This window comes from Typopeltis vanoorti, chromosome 21, assembly GCF_054136105.1.
Source record: "Typopeltis vanoorti isolate ZY-2024b chromosome 21, IOZ_Tvanoo_1.0, whole genome shotgun sequence".
Classification (NCBI taxonomy): domain Eukaryota; kingdom Metazoa; phylum Arthropoda; class Arachnida; order Uropygi; family Thelyphonidae; genus Typopeltis; species Typopeltis vanoorti.
The window spans coordinates 70,507,436-70,534,884 of record NC_143569.1 but is presented as its reverse complement, the minus strand read 5'-3'; the positions used below and the strand labels follow the sequence as shown (position 1 = coordinate 70,534,884).

At 35.7% G+C, this 27,449-nt stretch overlaps 1 protein-coding gene across 2 annotated transcripts in view; it reads right to left on the bottom strand.

The window, feature by feature from the left end:
* The window catches only part of LOC150094957 (transmembrane protein 126), a 199,711-nt gene that overhangs the window by 81,978 nt on the left and 90,284 nt on the right, over positions 1 to 27,449 (bottom strand). The window lies entirely within an intron of this gene.

The following is a 27,449-nucleotide window of genomic DNA, read 5'->3' as shown; positions in this document are numbered from 1 at the left end:
TTTTCAATTCTTTCTTCAAAAAGTTGAACTGTGTTCTTTATCTTCCTGTCTGCTTTGTAAAAGTCAATATTTCTCTCTTGTAAATCTAGACTTAGTTCACTAAGTTCTTGGAGAGCATCACACATAAGGCCCAAATCAAGAACAAACTCGCATGACATTATTTTTCTTAAAACGCCCTCATAAAGAAAGCGATCTGTTTTGCTTCTTCTGCTGTCTTCTTTTGCCTCCAGAAAGTGATGGACGAGCGCTTCAAAATCTTGCCACATTACAGAAACAGTGCAAAAGCTAGAACCCAGCGAGTTCTTAAAATTCTGCCAATTTAAAGAAGTTCGAGTTCTAGAATCGCTGCACATTCCAGTAGTTCCCTAGCATTCTTAGATGAAGCATGATAAGTCACATAATGTTTGTCCATGAAACTCTTAAAGCGATTCACTCCTGCCACATTGTTCACTGTGTCACTAACAGATAATTCAAGGCGATGGCTAGCACAATGCCAGAAAATAACACTAGGAAATTTCTCTTGCATTAGTCCCCTTACACCATTACACACACCAAATTACACGGCTGCACCATTACAAGTTACAGACAATAAACACTTCTTTAAGTAATCTTCAGATAATCCTAAACAATCAAGATGACTGATTAAAGAGTTGTTTAGAATTCTTTAATCAGTCATTAATACACGAACAATAACAATCAATGTTGTTGTGTTACCCACAGTTGTCGATTCATCAACAAGTAACGATATTTTGTTCTTGGAGTTCACTATATTGTCTATAAATGTTTTTCTCATTTCATTTGCAATATGGCTCACAATGTTAATGCAAGCATTTGCAGAATGAAGAATATATCCCATGTCTAGGCTACTAAGTTCCTGTAAATTTATTTCGTCTTCAAAGTCGTTAAATGATTGATTTCTCCTCCCAACTTTGTAAGCGGTTCGAAACACTTTTCCTGTTACGTCTTTATTATAAGACAAAGTATTTAGGAAAACTTTCTCTAATGTTTCGTTTTTTGCTTCAGATTTTATTTTTTGTGTGCTGCACTCTCCTTATGATCGTAAATCTTTTTTCCCCCTTAATGACATTAATTGTTGTTTGCTAGATTCTTCAAAATGACTGATTTTACCATTTGCCCACTCCGCTGAAATTTCGTTCCTGTGTTTATCGACGGCAAGACTTTCGACATCAGGACACACTTTACTCTTGACATTTTATTCTTGACATATAGCCACTCGTTTTTCTCTCGCAGAAGTCATTTTTCTGCATAAGTGTCCAACATTATCGGAATCTGCTTCCTTTTGACAAGGCGGATCTTCGGTCTTGGTTTCGTGATCCTCTTCACCAAGTGTATTTTAGAGGATCACAGGGTTTCTACTTCTTCAGCCTTCCTTTTTTTTACTCATTGGCATAAAGTAACTACTTATTTTACTCATTTTGAACAATTATTTCACTGATTAACTTAGATTAACTCAAAACTCACGTGAACACCTGCCTGTTGCAGAGTGAATATAGAACTGATAAACTGATATTGGAAGCAATCGGAAGTGAACACAACTTCCTGTTTGCGTACCAACTTATGAAACAGGAAAGCACGGTACCAACTTATGAATAATCAAAACTGAAAATTCAATTCATGAACACTGTACCATCTACTGGAATATTTATAATACATTTTGCTGTCAATAAAAAATTTCTTAAATTTTTAAAAACTTAAGAAAAAAAGGTGCCGGTACTATGTACAGTTGCATACCGCCAGAAAAAAGCACTTGCTTTAATTAATATAAATCTTCTAATGCTTTAAATCAAGTAATACAAAAATCCATCACTCGATTGCTTTGCTTTTCTCAAACCCCTTAACTCAATTCATTATTTCTTTAAGAAGCAATTCCTTGAAATTAAATTTCAATATTGACTCTTCCTGAAGAATTAATTGTTTCACCACTTTATCTCTCAAATTCCACAAAGCGCATTAGGGAACAAAACTACATTTTTAAAAAATTATCTATATATTATAATCAATAATATATAGGTTCTTATATTATCTATAAGAAGAAATATTTTATTTCTCCATTTCGATACCCTTTCGACTGAAAAAAGTATATTGGGTTTTAACTGATAAAAATGCGAATACATAAGCGTATTCGGAGATAAGCATTGCATTCGACCCTGGCTTCATGGTTACAATGATAACATCATAATTTTGCTTTACTTCTGTGTTTAGAGGAAAAGAATATATTTAATTGTTGAAAGTTTTTCACTTGGTTATGCTATAAATTAAAGATACCAAGAAATTATATACTTGGTTTAATCCTTTATCCAAGTGTAAGCAAACAACGTTTGCACCTGAAATATTTTCACGACTGGGGCAACTCATGATAAAGGTGGTATGACTTCACATCGCTTGCCTTAGTATCCCATAATGCAAAGCACATATCGTTGAAGACATGTATAATGCTATGCATTATGAGAAGGGTCACTACCAAGACTGGATTCGACCTTTATGGAGGTCTCATCAGTGGGAGCCAGATGCAGAGGTGATACCAAGGTTGAAGTAATGCAGAAGTCATATTTTCAGATTTTTATTCTGCATTACTTCAACCTTGGTATTATTATTATAATTACGGGCAGCTCCAAGGAGTCCTTAGACTCATCGAGGGTGACCCAACATCATGTCAAGAACAACTATTCAATATCCACACAGTGTCTACCATACTTCACCTTGAACTCATTTACAGTCATGGCACCCACAACAGACTCTGGCAGCTTATTCCACTCATTTACCACTCTCCAAGTAAAAAACATAGCTCTAACACCCTTGCTAACCACACTCTTACCAAGCTTCCATGGATCCTCCCACTACCAGTCCTATTCTCAAAAATATCTTCTGAATTAATCTTATAGAAACTCTTCAGTAATTTGGATGTCTTAATCATATCACCCCTTTTCCGCCTATCAACAAATTTCTGCTGCCCACAAATCTTAAACCTGTTCTCATAAGGTTCATTCCATAGTCCTGGTATTATCTTGGTCACTCGTCTCTGGATCTTCTCCACCTCCTCCCCATCGAGAAGAAACCCTGGTGCCCATATCTGGGCACAGTAGTAAAGATGAGGTCTTATCAAGGCTCGATACAGAGGAACAATAACTTGTTTGTCTCTGTCGTTAAAGTGTTTTTCAGCAACCAAGTGATTTGATGAGCTGATTTTGCCACTTTTGCGATGTGTCCCCTAAACTTCAACTCCCTATCCACCAACACTCCCAAATCCCTAGCTTCGTCAATCTCCTGGAGTACAGTTTCACCAATGTGATATATTGCTGCTAATCTTTTCACCCCAAAATGAGACAACTTTACATTTTGTCTCATTAAATTGACATCCATTCTCCTTAGCCCAGAACTCCAATCTATCCAAATCTTCCTGCAAGATTTTGACATCTTCTGTATTCACTATTGCCCTACCCAACTTTGCATCATCAGCGAACAAATGCACAGTTCCTCTCAGATCCATTCCTATATCGTTAATGAATAAATTAAACAGTAGTGGTCCAAGAACAGAACCCTGTGGCACACCACTAGTCACAAGCCATCTTTTAGACTCTACTTCTGAATTAACCACTCTCTGTTATCTCTCCATTATCCACCCTCCTATCCATCTCACCAATCCTATATGCATTCTCATATGCTGCAGTTTACCGATTAGAATTCCATGTGGTATCCTATCAAAGGCTTTAGCAAGGTTCAGTAGAATCACTATAAACCCATCACCCTTATCTAGTTCAGCCGTCACTGTGTTATAGAACGTGAGCAAGTTACTGAGGCATGACCTACCTTCACAAAACCATGTTGTCCCCCATACAGTATCCCATTTTCATCTATCCAATCTTGTATTTTCCTCTTGACTATTTTTGAAAGACCTTTTCTCCAAGACACTTGCTATCATCTCTCTGGGTCTGGCTCCCACTGATACCTCAATAATGGTCGAAACCGGTCTCGGTAGTGACCCTTCCCATTATGCATAGCATTATACATGTCGCAATTCATTATACTCTACATGCAAGTATATGTGCTTTGCATTATGGGATACTAAAGCAAGTGAGGTGAAGTCATACCACCTTTTCTACGAGTTTTCCCCAGTCGTGAAAATACTTCAGGCACAAACTTTGTGTGCTTACACTTGGATAAAGAATTAAACCAAGTATATACCAATTTCTTGGTATCTTTAATTTAAAAGAATGTATTCATAAAATATCATACGATCTCAAATGTAGGATAATTACAAAAAATAATAAACAAAGAAAATCTTTAAAAATCATACCGCTACGGCAAACGCATGTCGTGAAATTATGACAAAACACCATGAAACTAAACAACTGTTAGATATAATTTCTTCAGGGAAGTCAAAATTCTCTGACCATAGCCCATGTTTCCCAGTAAGGCTTCCAAAATGGGTGAGTCTTCCAAATCATACTAGAAGGGCCAAAGATTGTCATAAGAAAAAGTCACTTGCAGAAAGGGAGGGGTGAAAAACTGTCCTACGACCATTGAAGTTTGCATCAAATAGGGTGACTGTGCAAAATATAGTGTGTCCAACAGTTCTCGAAACATGAACCAAAAGTACATAAATACTTTGCTGTTTTAAGGATACTTGTGACATAAGACTGAATGATGTATGCACATAAACACAAGAAAGATATATAATTAACCAAATATTTCGGTCTGGAAATAGCAGACCATCTTCAGTGGTATTACAAGAACAGTTTTAAAAAATAAATATAAGCTAGAATACTAACAACAGATCGTTAAAAATAAAACACGCCGCGTGATGTTATATCACTAAGTATTAAGTATAAAAACGGAATATTTTGAAGTAGAGACATGATTTAAAAAAAAAATTAATGAGTAATCTTTATTAGACTTTCCCAGATTTTTGATATAGATATACAGTCATTACGATTCAGGTTGGGACGATGGAGCAAGGCCTCCACACTTTCCTTGAACAAACGTTCGAACCTATAATGGGATCTATGTAAGAGGCGAGTCCTGGACTAAAAGATGCAGTGGTTAGTTTCAATCCAGTGGTGAACGAATCCAGACCTTTCAGGTTTGTTGTGAAGAATGGAGGATTGATGTTCTTGGATTCTTTTTTCAAGAGAACGTGCAGTCTGTCCAAAATAGGAGAGATCACTTGCAACTGTGATCTCTCCTATAATGGATAAATGATCAACTTAAGATAATCGTTCATCCACTGCAGCTGCTGTTTTGTGTTGTGGTGTTTTGTGTTTGGTAATGTAAAAATAATGGGTGAGCCACAAATTCTTTGAAAGTTTCTTTGTGAAAAGTTCTAATTGTTTAGAATTTTGTAAACGAAGGTTATTACCATAAAGTATACGATCAGAGCTAATAATCAGTAAAATAATAATAAAAAAAATAATAAATAACTATTTATTTGTGGTGCCATATAAAGTAATCTAAGAAGAAGAAGAATGAAGGAAAACGATTATGAAAAATCGACAGTGGGCGAAAAATACGAATTTTCAGTTATCATTGGGGTAATTGATTGCCAATTTCTTTTGAATAAGAGTTCAAATTTATTTGCTAAAGAAATTTGTATTTCTGATTGAATTATTGTAAGATATGCATTGACAAAATCACATTGTAGTTAGAAAGAATTACCTGAAAGAGTTAAAAAACAGAATTCTTGGTTAATAAAATATAACCATCAGCTGAAGTGAGAAACTGGTTCACTACCTCTGGACAAACTAAGAAATTGGATGATATAATCAGCATGCAAATATCAAATATTACTCGCCAAAGAAAGAGAAAAATCAAAAACATTAACGAGGTTAATAGGGAGGCCTGCTCTTGATTTAAATGAAATTGGATGCCCAAAACGTGAAAACATAACGTGTATTTTTAAATGCGTTTGGAAACATAACAAAAGATTCTGTGCTTTTAATAATTCTCAGAAGTATATGTATTGGTTCCAAAAAAATAAATATGCAACCCTTAATTTTACTACAGTAATAAATTCCCAACGAACACCAAATGAAAAATTAACTTTCAGATGAGAGTCACATTGTCAAAAACCACATGATGGCAATTCCACAATCATGGAAGAACCTTTGATGTATTTTTCAATTTATTTATTTTCTGTGTTGTTAAATTCAGTAAATACAATTTGTAAATAATATTTCATTCAAATAAAATGTGTAAATTTAAATGAACAAATTGGGTGTCGTCGATGTGTTATACAAACTTAAGACCATAACATTTTTTTTCCTTGTGAAATTTCATGCCACAAAGTAACCAGACACTTTTTTTTTGACTCAGTGAATTAAAAGTCTTATTTCTTCATGCAAGCCCTCAAATATTTCATGAAATTGTCAACTCTTGGAAGCAAAAGGAATAATCGGGTATTAAATTAAGAGCCAGAATTTTAGAGGAGAAGATTTCACCTGAAACGTTACAATACTGTTAGAGTTTGGTTATTTTACAGAGCCATTAGATATTTTAAACCAGTGACATGTTACTAAAACTCTTAAAAAGATTACTGTAGAAAAACAGTATGGAGATTTCAAAACCCTGTTTGTCTCAAATCTTTTCTTAAAATTACTAATGCTAAAGAATAAATAAATAAAATAAATAAATTCCACTTACAGAAATTAGTTAAGAGCACAAGGAATCAAAGGTAAAATTAATAGTCATATTGGTAATTTCTCACGGAAACCAAGAGTGCGAACCTAAACACACGATTTCTCACCTACGTACAACAATTTGGCAACCGGATAAGAGAGATATTTTAAGATAAGACTTAATGAGAAATCTACAGTGTCAGAAAATAAATTCACATACATTTTATATATTTATTAATTTTGCTATGTTATTCTGTTAGAATATGAATTTTAAAAGTAAAATACAGAAAATAACCAATCAATTTGAAAGAAAAAATAATAATAATAATTTCACTTGTCAGAATTCCATACTCTAACAGCAATTGGAATTCGAAACCGGAAATAACACTTACCCTAAAATAAATGGCGCATAGACTTTCCCACCAAGCTTGGGAAATCATAGCATGAGCAGCAGTGGGAAAGAATTAATACAGAGAACCAATCGGATAGTAATCTAAATGAAGTTGTCAACTAGCTTTTCTGGTTATTTACAGAAATATCTTTAAACTCCTATGTTTTGTGTGTTTTGTGGTGTGAATATATGTTAGTCACAGTAACCTATAATGAAAACGTGAACTGCATTTTCAGACTTGTGTTTGTGTTCTGTGAATATACGTCAATAATCAACAATTTGGAATATTCAGAAAACCTAGATAGTACCAAGATGTTCCCATTCTGAAAAGAAATGGGAACAACTTGAACATAACAATTGATAATTGTAATTTCAATAATCTCAATTGTATACCTTACCAAAACATACAATAATTTCAATTGGATGTTTTGGTAAGCGTAATTCTAACACTGAATAGTTTTTTTTTCATAAGAATAATCATAGGGTATATATTAGAGTATCAACATGGATACATTATCGACTTTTGAAGTCTAATTTGTGTGTGTGTGTTTCAATGTGCAAGGGTATCGCCTCAATTAAAAAAATTGAGGCGATACCCTTGCACATTGAAATTTTTCATTCTTCTGGGGTGCATCCGATCTTCCATACTTCATTGCAGATTTTGTGTAACGAAGTATGGAAGATCAGATGCACCCCAGAAGAATGGAAAACGTCAATGCTGATAGTATTGCATAAAAAAGGAAATGCTTTGGAATGCGACAATTACAGAACCATTGCCGAGGCACCTGTGGAAGTTTTGATGATTATACTAACTGAAAGACCAAAAAGTCAGATTGAAAAACATTTGACAGATGAACAAGCAGGGTTCCGAAAAGATAGGAGTACTATACAACAGATATTAGTCCTTCGATTCATCGCAGAAAAAGCACGAAGAAAGAATAAAAAATATTTACATGCTTCGTGGACTTTCAAAAAGCCATCGACAGCATTGAACAAAACATCATCTGCGCAATACTGGAATCATACGGTACCGATGCCAGGCTAATTCGTCTATTGAAAGAAATCAACACGAATGCACAGGTGGCTGTCAAGATAGGAGGCAGATGTGGGGCTTGGTTTGCCATTAATAGAGGCACAAGACAGAGAGATCCAATATCATCAAGTATCTTTATTTCATACCTGGAGAGATTGATGGACGAAATCAGAAATGATGAGGACAACACAGGAATCTCCATTAGTGAAATAAGACTCGACCACTTGTGCTTTGCAAATGACATTGTTTTACTTGAAGGAAACGAAATGAAACTTGAGCAAATGATACTTAATCTAAATAGAGAAGGAAAAAGATACGGATTGAGAATGAATATAGAAAAGACAAAAACAATGGTTTTTGGTCAAAGGGAGATTGGAAAAAAGATTACTGTAGACGGAAAGGAACTTGAGAATGTGGAACAGTTTACCTATTTTTGGAAGTTGTATAACGCATGATCTAAACGAAGAAATGAAGAAGTGTACTTCTTCATTTCTTAGGCTATGTCCCAAAAAGTCATATAAAGAAAATTAAAACTCTTTGGACATATTCGTAGAATGTCAAGTGATAGAAAGTTAAAGTGATTGGTGTTTGGCCAAATGAGTGGAACAAATGTCAGAGGTTATCCTCATCGTGAGTGGGCTGACGATATTAAAGACTGGCGTGGGGGAACAGATGTCACTGAGACAATATAGTCAACCTGGCATCAGACATCTACGGTCACTGCATCCATGGTTCGTGATGATGATGAGGCTTAGGTTACGATGGCCCCGAGGGAAGAGATAATCCTGCCTTGCAAATATAAATGCCACTTCCATAGAGTTACGCCTTACACAGAAATGAAATTTTTGTGTAAGGCGTATTTTGTCTTTCATTTTTTACATGAAGACATTGCTCTTCATTATACTTCTCCAGATGACAATAAAACCTACTCAGATCTCGTTGTGTTATTAATTCATTCAGCCGTTTTGTCGTTTATTATCTGCACATTGTAATATGACATTTATTCCATTTTTCTCTAATATAATTAAATGTTTATAGTTTTCTTTCCAGCAGATAATGAAAATTTAACATTTTGTTTACCTTAGAGTTCTTAAAAGAGAGGTAATCATTCCTATATACTCCACTAGATCTGACATTAGTTATGTTTAAATTCATTCTTAGAATCTTGAAACTCATTGGTTGTCTGAGAATCTTGGCGCTGATAGTCAGGACATTGTGTGTGTGTGTGTGTGTGTGTGTGTGTGTGTGTGTGTGTGTGTGTGTGTGTGTGTGTGTGTGTGTGTGTGTGTGTGTGTGTGTGTGTGTGTGTGTGTGTGTGTGTGTGTGTGTGTGTGTGTGTGTGTGTGTGTGTGTGTGTGTGTGTGTTCAGGGCCGTTGCCAGATTAGATTGCGCCCTGAGGCAAACAATTAAATATTGCCCCTGATGGATTTTTAAGACAAAAATACAAGAAAATCTCCAATTGCTATTTTGTTTCTATTACAAGAGAAACAAAAAAAAATAAAAATCAGCTAACGCCTTTTTATTCCCGTATACGGGAGTAGGCGAGGCCATTTAGCCCTATCTAACTTTTGGAGACTGAGTGGGCAGTTCAATCTCCACTGGTACGCAATCAGAGACAGATGGCCCAAAGCTATCAATAATTAAGCGGTACGCAGTGAAGAGAGAGAGACGGCTCAAATGTGTCGCCATCTCGTGGTCCCTAACCCTAACACAATATATTTAATGTCTGAAATAATGTGGATTCTACGGTCGATTTTCTTGAGTTTACAGGACGAAAAACCCGAGTTTCCGGGAGGAAAAACCTGCTTGGCCGTGCCGAAGATCGAATAACTCGGGAACCAGTCGAAAAAAGGCTTAGAAAAATTTCCTCTAGTCGCTGACTAGACTCGAAATGAAGTCTTCCTTCGTGCGGCCAAGCGCGGTGGTGTGCAAACGCCACATCCACTGAGCTACACAGGCTTAATGCAAAACGATTACATAATAATAATATTAATTAAATCTTTGCTCTAGGGGGATATCGCACAATAAAACTGTTTATAAGCTCTTCTAAATTTAAATTATAAGCTGTCTGTCTCTATCGATATAGTTGCTAGATCAACCAACCGTTCTTGGGTCATTGCTGTTCGCAAATAATTTTTAATCAGTTAAGCTTGGAAAAACTTCTTTCCGCACTTGGTACGCTGATAGGAATTGTTAGCGTAGCGACGGCGCCTACCGCAATATGGCCGAAAACGAACGCCGTTATTAAGAGCTCTTAATAACTGCTCTATGCTGCACCCTGTCGACGGTACTGTGTGTGTGTGTGTGTGTGTGTGTGTGTGTGTGTGTGTGTGTGTGTGTGTGTGTGTGTGTGTGTGTGTGTGTGTGTGTGTGTGTGTGTGTGTGTGTTAATCAATTTAAATGATTAACTCGGTATGTTGGGGATTTTTGAATTCAGATAACAATGATATCCATAATAAGGGGAATTATAAGGATACCATTATTATTATAAAAGGCGAGATTTTATTGCTTATCAGGAAAGATCTGGACTGTGAAACCAATGATACATTGAATTCCAGTTGTGGTAGCGGAAGAATTAAGACAGTGTGATACTTAAGAAGAATCTAAGTTTAGTTAGGAAACGTGTTACCGCTGTGATAATATTAGGGGTAGTTATTTTTTTTTTCAATCTACATCCTGCCCGTGAAAGATATTTAGTCCATTGGTTAATTCAGTGCTGTGAGTTTGCTAATGGTTAGATAACGAAAAACCCTTTTCTAGAGACCAGCGAAACATTTCAGGCCTCAATCGGGGCGATGCGATTTGCCTGCCACCTAAAGACATTTACAAACATCCATTCATTTAGTAATGGATCATATTAATTACCGAGAGCCCTGTATAGTGGTGATCATTTGACTCAGATCAGGAGAATTAAAACTAAGGGACAAGGTTATAATTAGAAAGCACTAGGGGAACTGCAAGAAAGCTATAGGAATGTGATCAGAGAATTAAGAAGCACTATTGTTTAATAGTCCACGCGGTTAGCCTAGTGGCTTTGCGCTTCGCAACCGTATGCCTCGGGAAGGAGTGTCCTAGGTTCGATTCCCGTCGACGACGTGAGAAGCTTAAGGATTTGCCATTGCTAAGTTAGCATAGTTTCTGATACTGATTCACCAAATACGCTGTGACTTAAGATGCTAAGAGACTTTCTGAAATAACCTACTGTTTATCAGAAGGGAAATCAGTGTTTCGCACTGACAACCTCTATTTCACATCGACAGTAATAGGTTGAATGGTTGATTTTTGTAGGACTTGGCTTTCTATAACCTTACTGCTTAAGTTATTCCTAAAACGTCTCACAGACCTACTTCGTCTTCCTCATTAACGCGTACTTGTAGCACTTTTTTATTTTTTTAAATATACAGTTGTCGTTTAGGAATCAAAGTTTCCAATTCCTTCTGGTATAATCGCTGGAAAATAAAACTTTTAACATAAATATCAATTTAATTTAAATGACATTGATGATAACTAAGTGGGAGATTTCAAAAATATACAATCTGCTGTGCAAATGCGCACGTTATAATGCGCTGCAGATGATGCGGTTGTAGTTGTTATTGGATTTTACTTCGCTCTCCATTGATAAAGGTTCGCTCCATCCCAAACTTTGAAAACACTGACTTGCAATACTGATCACATAAAATTCTTAGAAACAATATGATCCCCCCCCCCCCACTTCAACGTTTGTTTATGCAAAACTTATTTGAAAAATAAACTATTTCCAAACACCTATAGACACGGTTTGTATTTCGCTATGTGCCTAACTTCGATTTGGATAGCTCCGTTTAAATCAAGATTGAAGTGCTTTCGAGGTTTTATAAAGAATCGTTAATATTAACTTCTGAAAGAATCTGTCTTATGAGACAGATAAGGCTCTTATAAGCACATAACTAGATGGTAAAATCGCGTTAACAGCTGCTTAAGCATTCTATGTAAGTGTTCTACCAAAGAATTATAATCAAAGCAATTCAACATGCATATTCCTCGACTTTGCACAATTTTTACTTCAGAATGTCCAAGGTACTGATTATAATGGACTGATATATCTCTCTCGTATCACATTTCCTTAACGTCGTTTCGAATTTGTGATTGACGACTGCCTCGTGGGTATTGTACCCAAAACAAAGTCATTGCATTTTGCGATGGCGCTATATTGCCTTCTCTGACCTCAGCACAGCAATCATAAAGGTCATCTAAGAAGAGTTCACAGATTCGGACCTTTATTTCAAATTTGTTAGTTGAACACCAAGAAAATTAGCTGAATGAAAATACGACATCGGTTTAAAGTTTTGTCACATTATTTCATCGATAATGTTTTGCCTTATGAAACTCCTTAGGATGAGAGCTTTCGGATACAATACAGCGATAATATCCATTGGTTTAATTTTACTGCATTTATCACATTTTTAAGCATTAAACATCACAATAATACCAGAAACCAAAGGAATTATCGTAACAACCTGTGGCGATTATATTTACAAATGTTCCGTTCAAAATATGGCATGTTGATTACATACGAGGATGGTCTGAAAAGTTCTTATCCTAACAACGAAAAAACGAATTTATAATTTCAAAATTATTTTTATTTTTCAACATAATCTCCCTTAAGACATTTATTCCAGCGATGCTCTAGCGCCATTATCCCGTCCCTGTAGTGGTTCTCAGTAAGATCTGAAAAATACTCATCTACAGCAGCAATCACCTATTGATTCGAAGAAAAACGCTGACCAGCGAAGAAGACTTTTAGTTTTCAGAAGAGATAGAAGTCAGAGGGAGCGCCAAATCTGGAGAATGGGATGGATGTTCCAACAATTCATATTGTAGATCCCTTAATTTTCCCATTGCCAAAACACAAGGTGTTTTGGCAATGGGAAAATTAAGGGATCTACAATGTGCATCAAAACAATGTGCACTTGCCCAGATGAAAGATTTTTTTTTTACTTCTGATAACCGGGTCTTCTCTCACGAATTTTTTCGTCTAGTCTAGTCTAGTTAAAAGATCGGAATAATATTCCCCGGTTAATTTTTTACCCTTTTAAAAAAATTAATAAACAAAATGCCTTTAACATCCCAAAACACCGATGCCATGACCTTTCTTGCTGATGAAACCGACTTTGTCTTCTTTGGCGCTGAACAACCGGTTTCTGTCCACTGTTTTGGCTGCTGTTCGGATTCTGGTGTGTAATGGTAAATCCAAGTCCCATCCATAGTAATAAATCGACGCACAAAATCAGTTTTATTCTTGTTAAAACGCTCCGAGCACTGTTCAGAGATTTTCATGCGAGTGTGTTTTTGATCTGTTGTGAGCAAACGCGGCACCCATCTTGTGCAGAACTTTTTCATTTGCAATTCTTAATGCAAAATATATCCTACACATTCTTTTGAAATGCCTATAGTCTCGGCAATTTCGCACACTTTGAATCACCGGTCATCCAATAACAAATCGTGCACTTGATCAATGATTTCTGGTGTTGTTACACTTTTTGGACGTCCTTCACGTGGATCATCTTCAAGGCTGGTACGGCCACGTTTAAACGCGGCAGCCCATTTCTTAATTGTCGAAAACGAAGGAGAAGAGTATCCATAAACTTTTTATGAACTTTGAATTTCTTTTGGCGTTAAACCTTCTTTTACAAAGAATTTTATAACCGCACGATACTCAATTTTATCCATTTCAAGTGATACAGAAAACACTTTTGCTTCAGACAGCTGTATAAAACAAACTACTTTATAGAATGACTTGTAATTTCACATGGATGCTTATGACAGATGTACCGACATAGAAAAAAACAATCGTGCCGATAGTGTTGCCATCTGTTGTCGAGGTCAAGAACTTTTCAGACTACCCTCGTATACTCGTACATGCAAATAATTAGGAATTCCTTGGCGATCTGCTGCTCCACTTTCATTAAGTCATGCTAGAATTACTCTTGGTGAATTCACCAAGAGTAATTCTAGCATGTAAATAATCTCCATAATTAATTAGGGGTAGCATAACAGTTACCGTTTTACTCTAGAGAGCAAAAGATAGACTTTTGCTCTCTATATAAGTTTACAATCTTTAGTAAGTGTGATAATTTTATACTGCACACCTGATGCAAGTAAAACAGAACAAATGACCATTATTATTCGCTTTGTTTCTTGTGATAATGGAATTGTCAAGACCAGGGAAAACGTTTCAGGTTTTGCAGATATATCAGATTCCACAGGACATGGTTTATGTGTAACAATAGTGGAACAACTGAAAAATGGAACATTCCCATTGAAGACATGTGAGGTCAAGGGTATGACAATGGGGCAAATATGAAAGGAAAAAATATTGGCTCCCAAATTTGCTTTCGAACAAAAATCCTCGAGCTTTTTACGTGCCTTGTGCTGCTCATACTCTAAATTTAATCATTAACGATGCAGCCAAAGTGAATGCAGATGCAATTAGTTTCTTAGCAGTTATTCAAGAAATATATAATTTCTTTTCATTCTCTTACAAACGTTGGGCATTCCTTTTAAAGTTCGTAAAAAATTTAACATTGAAACAGCCATCAGAAACGCGATGGGAAAGTAAAATTAATGCAATCCGCCCTCTACGATATCAGTTAGGAGAAATTTACGATGCCCTTTTTGAAATTTTAAATAATGAAAATTTTAATAAAGAAACTCAGCATGAAGCACAAACATTATGTGCTAAAATGAAGGACTACAAATTTATTTGTTCTCTTATAATTTGGTATGATTTACTTAACAGAATAAAGCCTGTGAGTAAAATGCTTCAAGACAAAAATATGAACATTACACTTGCTTTAGAATCTATCGAAAACATAAAAATATTCTTACAAGAGTATCGATCAGATACAAATTTTAAAAAAGTTCTAAAAACGGTAAAAGAACTGAGTGAAGAGGTGGATGGAGAACAAGTTCTAAAAACGGCAAAAGAACTGAGTGAAGAGGTGGATGGAGAATTAAATTCCAAGATTTTAAAACTGGTACGGAAGTTCGACGACGAAAGAAGACACGACAATTTTACTACGAGTATCATGACGAAACGCCACAATCACCAGAAGATAAATTTAGAGTGAATGTGTTTTATACACTTCTAGACGTTGCAAGGTGTTCGTTAATAGAACGTTTTGAACAACTAAAAACATAGTATGATAATTTTAATTTCTTGTATAGATTTCTACAAATTAATAACGAAGATTTACGAAAATATTGTGACGATTTAGAGATTCTCTTGAAGGACGGCGACAATAAAGACGTAAATGCAATAGAACTATATGAGAAGTTATGTGCTTTTCGGGATATTTTTCGGAAGGATAATTTAAATATTCAAAACCCTTTCGATATTCTTAATTTTATTGTGTCCAATAATTTATCTTTCCCTAACTTTTCAATTGTTTAAGAATACTATTAACCTTGCCTGTTAGTGTAGCGAGCGATGAACGTTCCTTTTCCAAGTTGAAATTGATTAAAACCTACTTAAGAACAAGTATGTCACAAAAAAAGGCTCGTTAGTTTGGCGTTAATAGCTATTGAAAATGATGTATGTGCGGAATTAGACGTTAAGACCATAATTTCTAATTTTATGAATATAAAATCAAAAATTTCACTAAAATTTGAATTAAAAAATTTCAAGTATATTTATGTAATTTAATTTATTTTCTGTTATTCTGTGAAGATGTTATTTTTTGAATACTTATATTAAATGTTCTAATTATTTCTGAATTCTTTTCTTATTTTCTCATCTATCTTGAGTTTCTTTCATTTTCCTAAAAGATAGTTCCCCTTATAAAAATTATTAAAAAAATTTTACAAGTTACTAAGAATTTAATAACTTGTAAAATGCAAGAATTTTTTAAACTTTAGTTCAAATATATTCTAACTTTAATTAAAATTCATTTTAATTTTGTTAGCGATTCGGGTCGGTGAGAAGGCTATAATTCCTGTATCATTATATTCAACGATTAAAGTGAAGTGGCTTTATCAAAATTTCCTTTAAGTTTTGAGAATTTTTTGAATATTCGGGTTTTAAACGATTATCTTGCCTAGTCAACACCCCCGGTTCGTTACATTTAGCGAACCAACGTGTGGCTGTTCTGTCAAAATTTATTTACGAAATTTCAAATAATTTAAATTTTTATTATCGTAAAAGAACCACACACGCCCGGATCGTTACAGGGGCGCTTAGATAGAAATTGCATGCGGGCGGCAAAGATCCTAGCGCCGGTTCTGCCTATAGGCCCAAAGGCCTGTAGTCTGTGTCCGTTTATCCACAGCTCATCGTAGAGCACTTTTTTAGTGATGTTATTCCATAAAAATTAGACAAGACACCAATAGCTATTGTACTCTTTACAGATGAAAGTCTATTTCCTCCGATTCTAGACGACATTTGATCTGTCCTGAAAGTGGTACTGCTTATCATCGTGAGAATGTTCTTGAAAGGGATAGATAGGTCTGTCTATCTATCCCTTTCGGTGCTGAGGTGATGGTGTGAGAAGACATTATGTTTAATGAACACACAGAGTTCAAGTGCTGGAAAAAGGGACTCTTGGACGATATTGCAACGACTTTCTTCAACATCATGTTCGATTGTTCAGTAGTGCTGTAGGCGAAGAATTCATTTTTATGGATGACAATGCCACATTACATCGTATACGAGTAGTGAAGATATTTCTGAAGACCGAGTATATCAATCACATCGAGTGGACAGCACGTTCCTCAGATCTCAACTCCACAGAACACGTTTAGGGTGCAATAGGTAACGCATTGCCGCTCGCAATTCCCCTCCAGTAAATAGACGAGGCCTCATCCTTCCTTGCTCTGAAATAGGAGTGGGCTAGTTTGCCTCAAGAACTCCTGAACCACTTGGTGCTGAGCATCGTACGAAGTTGTGAGAACTGTATCGCAGCTCGGGGCCGACATATTCCATATTGAAATGTCTCACCCCGTAATTGTCTGTGAGTAGTATACATTAATTCCTTAACTGCGTCCTTAGGAAATTCTAATTGTTGCCAAAAACGATTGCAATTTCATTTGTACTATATTTATAATGCATTTTTGAATAATGTAATTTATTAGCATGCTAGCAACAAATTTGTGTCTGCATTTGACTGCAGTCATGACATTTTTTTCATATATAGGTAGAAATATAGTTCGTCCTTAGATTTTGGATACCAGTCTATAAACCCTAGTGTGAACTTGCCACATAAATCTAGCCATAACTAACCAAATACGTGTACTTGAAGGCGTTTAAACACAACGTGCTCAAGAGTGCAATGGTTAATCACACACACACACACACACACACACACACACACACACACACACACACACACACACACACACACACACACACACACACACACACACACACACACACACACACACACACACACACACACACACACACACACACACACACACACACAGCACCGTCGACAGGGTGCAGCATAGAGCTCTTAATAACGGCTCTAAAAATGGCATCGGTGTTTTGGGATGTTAAAGGCATTTTGTTTATTAATTATTTTTAAAAGGGTAAAAAATTAACCGGGGAATATTATTCCGATCTTTTAACTAGACTAGACTAGACGAAAAAATTCGTGAGAGAAGACCCGGTTATCAGAAGTAAAAAAAAAATCTTTCATCTGGGCAAGTGCACATTGTTTTGATGCACATTGTAGATCCCTTAATTTTCCCATTGCCAAAACACCTTGTGTTTTGGCAATGGGAAAATTAAGGGATCTACAATATGAATTGTTGGAACATCCATCCCATTCTCCAGATTTGGCGCTCCCTCTGACTTCTATCTCTTCTGAAAACTAAAAGTCTTCTTCGCTGGTCAGCGTTTTTCTTCGAATCAATAGGTGATTGCTGCTGTAGATGAGTATTTTTCAGATCTTACTGAGAACCACTACAGGGACGGGATAATGGCGCTAGAGCATCGCTGGAATAAATGTCTTAAGGGAGATTATGTTGAAAAATAAAAATAATTTTGAAATTATAAATTCGTTTTTTCGTTGTTAGGATAAGAACTTTTCAGACCATCCTCGTATGTAATCAACATGTCATATTTTGAACGGAACATTTGTAAATATAATCGCCACAGGTTGTTACGATAATTCCTTTGGTTTCTGGTATTATTGTGATGTTTAATGCTTAAAAATGTGATAAATGCAGTAAAATTAAACCAATGGATATTATCGCTGTATTGTATCCGAAAGCTCTCATCCTAAGGAGTTTCATAAGGCAAAACATTATCGATGAAATAATGTGACAAAACTTTAAACCGATGTCGTATTTTCATTCAGCTAATTTTCTTGGTGTTCAACTAACAAATTTGAAATAAAGGTCCGAATCTGTGAACTCTTCTTAGATGACCTTTATGATTGCTGTGCTGAGGTCAGAGAAGGCAATATAGCGCCATCGCAAAATGCAATGACTTTGTTTTGGGTACAATACCCACGAGGCAGTCGTCAATCACAAATTCGAAACGACGTTAAGGAAATGTGATACGAGAGAGATATATCAGTCCATTATAATCAGTACCTTGGACATTCTGAAGTAAAAATTGTGCAAAGTCGAGGAATATGCATGTTGAATTGCTTTGATTATAATTCTTTGGTAGAACACTTACACAGAATGCTTAAGCAGCTGTTAACGCGATTTTACCATCTAGTTATGTGCTTATAAGAGCCTTATCTGTCTCATCCCTCCAACCTATTACTGTCGATGTGAAATAGAGGTTGTCAGTGCGAAACACTGATTTCCCTTCTGATAAACAGTAGGTTATTTCAGAAAGTCTCTTAGCATCTTAAGTCACAGCGTATTTGGTGAATCAGTATCAGAAACTATGCTAACTTAGCAATGGCAAATCCTTAAGCTTCTCACGTCGTCGACGGGAATCGAACCTAGGATACTCCTTCCCGAGGCATATGGTTGCGAAGCGCAAAGCCACTAGGCTAACCGCGTGGACTATTAAACAATAGTGCTTCTTAATTCTCTGATCACACTCCTATAGCTTTCTTGCAGTTCCACCCTAGTGCTTTCTAATTATAACCTTGTCCCTTAGTTTTAATTCTCCTGATCTGAGTCAAATGATCACCACTATACAGGGCTCTCGGTAATTAATATGATCCATTACTAAATGAATGGATGTTTGTAAATGTCTTTAGGTGGCAGGCAATCTCATCGCCCCGATTGAGGCCTGAAATGTTTCGCTGGTCTCTAGAAAAGGGTTTTTCGTTATCTAACCATTAGCAAACTCACAGCACTGAATTAAGCAATGGACTAAATATCTTTCGCGGGAGGATCTAGATTGAAAAAAAAAAAACCTACCCCTAATATTATCACAGCGGTAACACGTTTCCTAACTAAACTTAGATTCTTCTTAAGTATCACACTGTCTTAATTCTTCCGCCACCACAACTGGAATTCAATGTATCATTGGTTTCACAGTCCAGATCTTTCCTGTTAAGCAATAAAATCTCGTCTTTTATAATAATAATGGTATCCTTATAATTCCCCTTATTATTATTATTATTATTATTATTATTATTCCTGATACCTCCAAGGAGTCCGAAGACTCATCGCGGGAGGACATCTACAACTGTCTCTACACCTAACCGCTACTACGAATCATCTCCATCAACGCCATCTACCGCCCACCTCCAACACCACCACAACTAGTAATTTTTGTCGGTAAATTGCGTGTGTTCTGAAGGGCCGGTTTGTATGTATGCGGGATGAAAAATCCGAGTTTCCGGGAGAAAAACCCTGCTACCTCCGTATGAGATCGGCTAACTCACCTTCGAATTGAAATCGACCAGATAAAGATTCCTCCCGTCGCGACGAGAATCGAACTTAGGCCTATTCCAATCGAAGGGCGCAATGTACCGTCGTTCTTCCAATTGCGCTACGGAGGCGCTTTATGAATATCATTGTGATCTGAATTCAAAAATCCCCAACATACCGAGTTAATCATTTAAATTGCACAAGCTTATTTTTAGTTTCGTTATATTAGCATATAGCAGGGGTGTTCGACCAGTCGATCGCGGAGCGATTTTTTTGTCAATCTCTTGTGTATTCCTCCTTACTTACAAATTTAATTAAAACTGAAAACATAATATTTTATTTATCATTATTTTGTATTATTTTTAATTCGCTTTAAGTGTATTGCTATTGTTTATTTATTTTTCGTTAAAATTGTCAAATCAGTAATTTTCTTATAAGTCCGGATAAATGAATTAATTTGGATCAGTGGAAGTCAAACAGCGAACCGAGTAAATACGATTATAAGCAAAGTGTAAAAACTCGATTGTAGCTTAAATATTAAATAATTCAAAGCACATTGCATCGATTTTTTACTTAGGTTAAGTCCCATGTGAATATTGTAAAAAAATAAAATTTGTTTGTCTCGGTATAGTTTGTATTAGATGTTTTTGTACATAACTCTTTTGAAGCTAACTGTATATACTGCTTTAATAAGAATATGTTAGAGCGTTAAAAACAAAGGCAATGTTTATATCGCCGAAGCTATACATAGTGGCATTAGAAAGATTGTTATTGAAACTTGTATGTATGAGAAAGGCTTGTAGGCTCTAAGTGTAAACATCTCCGAAGTCAGTCAGAAAGAGTTCAAACAACTTTCCGATGGCCGGCAACTTACAATCAAAAGAAAGCAGAGGAGAACAAAAGGCGTGCTGAACTTGAAACTTAAGATGAAAGACTCATACCGATTCTTTGGGGGTTGCCAAACTTCATGCGAGGCTCAGAGGAAGCCTAGTAAAAAGGGAATGAAGCAAGCTGAAGTGACCCCGGTTCCAGAATTGCTGTCAGAGAGGAGGCCGCCCGGTCCAGAGTCGCCGTCAGAGAGACTGCCCGGATCCACGTTGCTTGAGAGAGGAGTTTCCCGCTTCCAGAAAGGAGCTTCTCGGTTCGAGACGTCGCTAGAGAGAGACTACTTCTAGGCCACAGACAAAGTTTCAAATTGCCGAAAGGAAGAGTTCCAATTGCCGGAAAAAAAGTTTCCAGGCCAGGTTAATGTCAAACATTCACCAGTGTGTTGCGTTTTCATTACAATTTGATGAATCAAACGACTTCATTGATATTGCTCAGTTAATGGTATTTCAAGATTATTCAAGTAAAGAAGAACTTGAAAATTATACCATTATTGGGAAGGACTAGGGGAGAAGACATTTTTTCGGCATTTGATGAATTTGTGAAACAACACAAACTTCCGCTTTTTAAACTTGTGTCTATTACTACTGATGGTGCTCCTGCAATGATAGGTAATAAATCAGGATTAATTTCATTATGTAAAAACGATGACAAATATCCAGATTGTTTAACGTACCACTGTATTATTCACCAACAAGTACTGTGTAGTAAAAGATTAAACACAAAAGATGTTTTGGATATTACATTTAAAATTGTAAATTCTATTTGAAGAAAAGCCCTGCAACGGCGATTATTTAAATTACAGGCAGATGATAATAGGGAACTTCTGTTGTACAATAATGTTCGCTGGCTCAGCAGAAGTCAATTTTTAGAAAGATTTCTTGTATTAATTAACGATATAAAAATTTTTCTTGATGAAAAAAATGAGATATTTATCCACAATTTGGTGATAAAAGATGGTTGTTACACTTATCATTTTTAGTAGATTTCTGTACGAAATTAAGCAATTTAAATGTAGACTTACAAGGTGGAGATAAAACTTTAATTGACATGTTAAGTTCAATAAAAACTTTCCAGCAATACTTACTTTTATTAAAGAAAAAAATAAATAACCGCGAATTTAGACATCTCATCTCCCATATTTATTAAAATGTTTTGAACAAAATCAAGAAATGCTTCGCTATGATTTAAAAGAATTTATTCGTGAAATAGAATTAGTTGAGGAAGAAATAAATTCAAGATTTAAAGATTTTAATAAAACTGGAATGATTGTATCTTTTATCAATAATCCATTTCAAGAAAACGTGAACATCACAGAAATTTCAAATAAAATTAGTGGGCTGTTTGATATAAACCAAGCTGAAGTAGAACTTGAGATAATAAACATTCAGAATAGTTTATATTTAAAATCAATAATCAATGAAGTCATTTGGAAGTATGCGCATGAAAAATTCCCAATATAAACTGATATTGCGCGAAAAATTCTGTCGTGTTTCGGATCGACATACTTGTCAGAATCCGCATTTTCTAATATGAACGTCATAAAAAATCAATTAAGAAACCAAATTACAGATGATTATTTGGATAATGTCTGCGATTGGCCACTTCTTCATATCAACTTGACTATGAAAATATTGCGAGGTCCAAACAATGCCAAATTTCACATTAACTTTTTTTTTTTTAAATCAACCAGCATATCCTGTAACTTGTGAGTTTGTAATCAATCTGTTGTTTTTTCTAACTTTGGTTTTCCAAAATAGAGAAATAAATATTTTATTTCTTTCTTATTTCCCCCACCCTCATATAAAATATTTATATGAGGGTGGGGGAACATGATCTATATAAGAGAGTAGATCGCCGAATAACTTTTTATAGAAAAGTAGCTCGCGTAGTAAAAAAGGTTGAACACCACTGGCATATAGCAACATGTTATTTAAAGTATACTTCAATACCGTAATTTCCCCTTCCGTTCATGCGAACCATCTACCTCCTATTGACATTAATTCCTTTCAATTATTTTCAAAATCGTTCAAATGCAATTTCTTTAAAAACTTGAATGAAATTTATGGGTCTACTCAACGCACTGGATCAAATCGTATTCAGAAAGACACTATGAGACACTATGAAAGTGCTAAAATCAGAATCAGAGGAAATTCTAAACAAATCCATGAGAGGATTAGAAAAATGGTCAGACGAACTTAAACTCAAAATCAACCCAGACAAAACAAAACTAAGTACATTTAGTACAGACAGGAAAAATAGACATTCCTACAATCCCAAAGTCATGATCAATAACAAGTTAATTGAAAAAGTCACAAATCCAAAATACCTTGGTATTACGCTTGATCAGGAATTACGTTTTGCACAACACATCTCTAACACTTCCAACAGAGCTCTAAAAAAATTAAATATACTGAAAAGGCTTTGTGGAACAAATTGGGGCGCAAAGCCAAAAATCCTCAAAACTACTTACACTACACTAATAAGGCCAATAATGGAATATGCAGCACCTATCTGGTCACCTTCGGCCTCATCGGTAAAGAAAAAACTAGACAAAATACAAGCAAAAGCATCCAAGATTATCATTGGTGCAGTCTCATCCACTAACAACATCAGAGCCCAACAGGAATGTGGGCTTGACCTGCTGGAGGACAGACGAAAATTTGCCACCATAAAATTCATAAATAATATCAGAAGCTACCAAAGTGATCATGTCTCCCTAAAAACTTATGAACATTGGAACCAAAATTGCAGACTTCACAGATCATCAACTTTACAATATGATGACACTATCAGGAAAGAAATAGGTCTTGATCAGCTAAAAATGTTCACATAAACAAAGAACCTCTATTTTCCAGTCCTTTACCTTCAAATACCTCCATAAATCTAAACCTTACCAAACTCTGTACAAAAAAAGAACCAAAAGAAATGCTTAAAGAAAAAGGCCTAAATACCATCAACCTTCTTTCATCCTCCAAACAGGTTATTTGTTATACCGATGGATCATCAGACATCAATATGATTAATGGAGGCGCTGGTGTTCTCCTTCTACTCCCGAAAGGTGAAAAACTTTCAATAAAAGTTGGATCTGGGAGAATCGCTTCCAATTTTACCAGCGAACTCTACGCAATAAATAAAGCACTAGAAGCCTACTTAAATCTATCATCATCTCAACAATCTGAAGGAATTATAATTTACAGTGACTCAAGATCAGCTATGGAGGCAATCAAAAATGGCAATACCAAGCTCACACAAGACATCCATAAACTCTTAAATCAACTAAAGTGTTTAGGTAAAAGTTGCATTTTACAATGGATTCCTGCTCATGTAGGCATTGATCACAACGAAGCAGCTGATAAATTAGCAAAAGAGGCCAGAGAACTCAACCAAGAAACTCATATGATAACTCTTGCTGATGCCAATGCACTAGCAAAAGCTAAACTAATTCCATTGAAATCAGTGATACAACATCAAATTCCCGAGATCAATGCTGACAGAAGGACCTCCACCACGATAGCAAGACTACGAACAGGACATTATAGAGGAATGAAGATCAATACAGATGATACGAGAACATATAGAAACTGCAACAACTGCCCCAATACTGAACTGACACCCACTCACATCTTTACCTGTCCAGCAATTACAGCAGCCTTGCAAGAAATAGATCCTAATCCTGAACAACAGCTCTATACAAACAAAATCACAGACATAGCCAAAGCAGTACAAGGAGCACACGGAAACATCTAGGACTCTTCAAAGGACAAGACAACAACAACAAGACACTATGAGTTCTAAATCTTCTCTGACTTCTAACAAACTGATCCAATACATTAATAAAGTCATTGTTCTGAACATGGATATCGATGCCAATTCGGTTGAGAAGAAATGAGTTCGAATCCCGCCTAGAACGCGAATAATCTTTATTAAGGACTTTTCAACTGAACGTAAGTTAGTCGATCTGATACATACGAGTATATGCCAGAGAACTCTCTCTCTTGGAAACACGGAATTTTCGTTCACAAAAAACGGACGAAACAGGCAAATTGGCCATAACACATGCAATCTACAGACACACTTCACTGGACTCGTAACTTTAGTTGCTTTGGCCGTAATCCCAAACAACCAATCTAACCATGGATTCCAAGAAGTCAAATTCAGCATTTAAACTGCTAGCTTCTCATGCAAAACAATTAGTTATGTTAATTACATTTAATTTAATTAAAAACTCATCTGTAAATTTAAATCATTTGTACGCACTAACATAAATCTCATGTTCTTTTATGATTCATACAGACAAATTTCACGCATTCTGTATTCCAAATTAGTAATGTATTACCAAGCTGCTCTGTGCTGTAAAGAATACTGCGAAATTTCAGAGGTTTAAAAATTATGTGTGTGTGCGTGCGCGCGTTATTTAGATTGTAACAATGCAAATGAACTAACAGATGTTGTGTACTAACAAGTTTATCAAAAAAGGATTCATGTAAGACATGTTTATTATAACAATCTTGTCGTAAGAAAAAATAAATCTCTCTCTCTGTGTGTCCATTGAATTCACAAGAATAAAGACTTCGTTAATAAAATTGCACCTGCCAGGCATGACACCCCACCCTCCATTGTTATACCAGCATTAAATATTTTTAATTTATATGCGTGCTTAGAAGAAAATGAGCTGCATCTTGCCAAGAATAAAATGGAATTTAACCTTGTGTTAATATCCAGTCTCCTTTTTTCAGGAAGTAATAGTAGCGATGACACCAATGTTCATCCGTGACGATAAGCATAAGACTTCCTTGTGATACATTGCGAAGAACTCTGATTAATGAATAATTAATAATGGTGATTAGCTAACTGGGCGGAGAAGTTGGCAAGATGCTTGCGATGTCGTGTTCGTGCTTATTCGTTCGTGAGTGTGAACTACTTTTAATTCCAAATATCTGTCTGAATACTAAAGATATAAAATAAGTATCTAAGAAAGAAGACGAGGGGGAAATGGGAATAGCTAGAAGTTAGCTACTTCTCATAGCGATTAATACTAGGAGCAGTGTCATGCGCATTCATAACAGCCTCTGGCAGTGGAAGGATATTTATGTACTAAGAACCTGGTATTCTTCATTCCGTAAAACACGCAAACTAGCCACCAAAGGCAGGGCCGTACTTATGCACAGGCGTATAAGTAAGGCCCCTGAGACACCAACTAGGGCCCCATAAAAATTAACGCCAATTTAAATGCCTAAAAATGAGGGGGGTCCTTTGATTGATATCAATCAAATAATAAATAATTTCCTAATTAAGAATTAACAATTAATTAATTTAAAAAAGAACAAATAAGTAAGAAATTATTTATTCTTTTATTTTGGCTGACATCACAGCAGCAGCTTTCGAAATGCTGGGAAGGTGTCGTACAGGCCTTCAATTTTGAAACCTTAGACGTGTGTTGGCGAGAATGCAGCGTATCATCATCATCGACGATATTTCTTACTGTTCATGTTCTACTGAGTCAACTGTGCACTGTTGTCTCATCACGAGCTTACCACTTTTTTTTTGCGTTCTTAGTTTTGTTGGTGTGTGGGGGCGGGTGAGAGTTTCGATTGTTTGTTACCATTGTGTATCAAACATCGCAAAAAAAAAAAAAAAAAGCAAATCACGAAGAACTGAAAGGATTTATTTTTAGGGCAGGTGTAACCGGAACAGTTTTTGAAAATTATCATCGTAACCCAAGAAACAGAATGCATAGTACATGAGAAAATGCAATATACTTTACAAATAAGGTGTATGACGTTTATACAGTGGCGGCGCGTGCATAGGCACTGCGGAAGTGCAACACCTCCAATTTTTCTCGATATATAAATATATTTATTAATTAATTTATATTTGCTTGTAATATTTAATTTTATCATCAGCAATCCTATACAATTCTCTTATTTTGTATAAACAATAATAAAAATCCATCTTGTAGCCCTTAGGAGGGCGAATGACGCTAGTAGCACTGTGTTTACCACAGTGTCATATTGCATACGCGCGCAAGCATATGTACGTCACAGTGAGATGAGAGTTATTAGCGTAATGCAGCACTGTCTGTCGAGCAGTTCCACTGTTGTTTATATTCAGTTTGCGCCAGTAGTAGAGTGTTCGTAGTGCTTATCGTGTTTACTCCGTCTCTTTAAATATTTGGACATTACGATTATAGACATAACATTTGTTATAGTTTTTATTTTAGAACATTATTGGGGTTATTGATAATTATGACCTCAGAAATTTTAAGTAATTTTTGAATTATACTAAACTGTATAATTTTATCGATAATAAACAATATTTTTTCATGAAACAAAACAAGAAGAATATAAAATTTCGAAAGTTGCAGCACCCCCACGATTTCAAGCCACGAGCCGCCACAGCGTTTATATAAAATAAAATGCGATAAATCCTCTAAGCCCTTCATTCCCAAATGAAGTAGGTTCTTTAGTCCTCATTTTAAGATCGTTTGATAGCCAATCCCCATGCTTAGTTGTCATTGTTAGTTTATGATAGTTTCCGCAAGTCTATTACAATATATATAAGCAAGGCTTGCAGCAATATATAGTGTTGTGGTTCGGGACCACGAGATGGTGGCAGTTATGCCTAATCATCACGCTATATATTGATGTTTGAAATAGTCAGTTTTACTGTCCATTTACTTGAGTT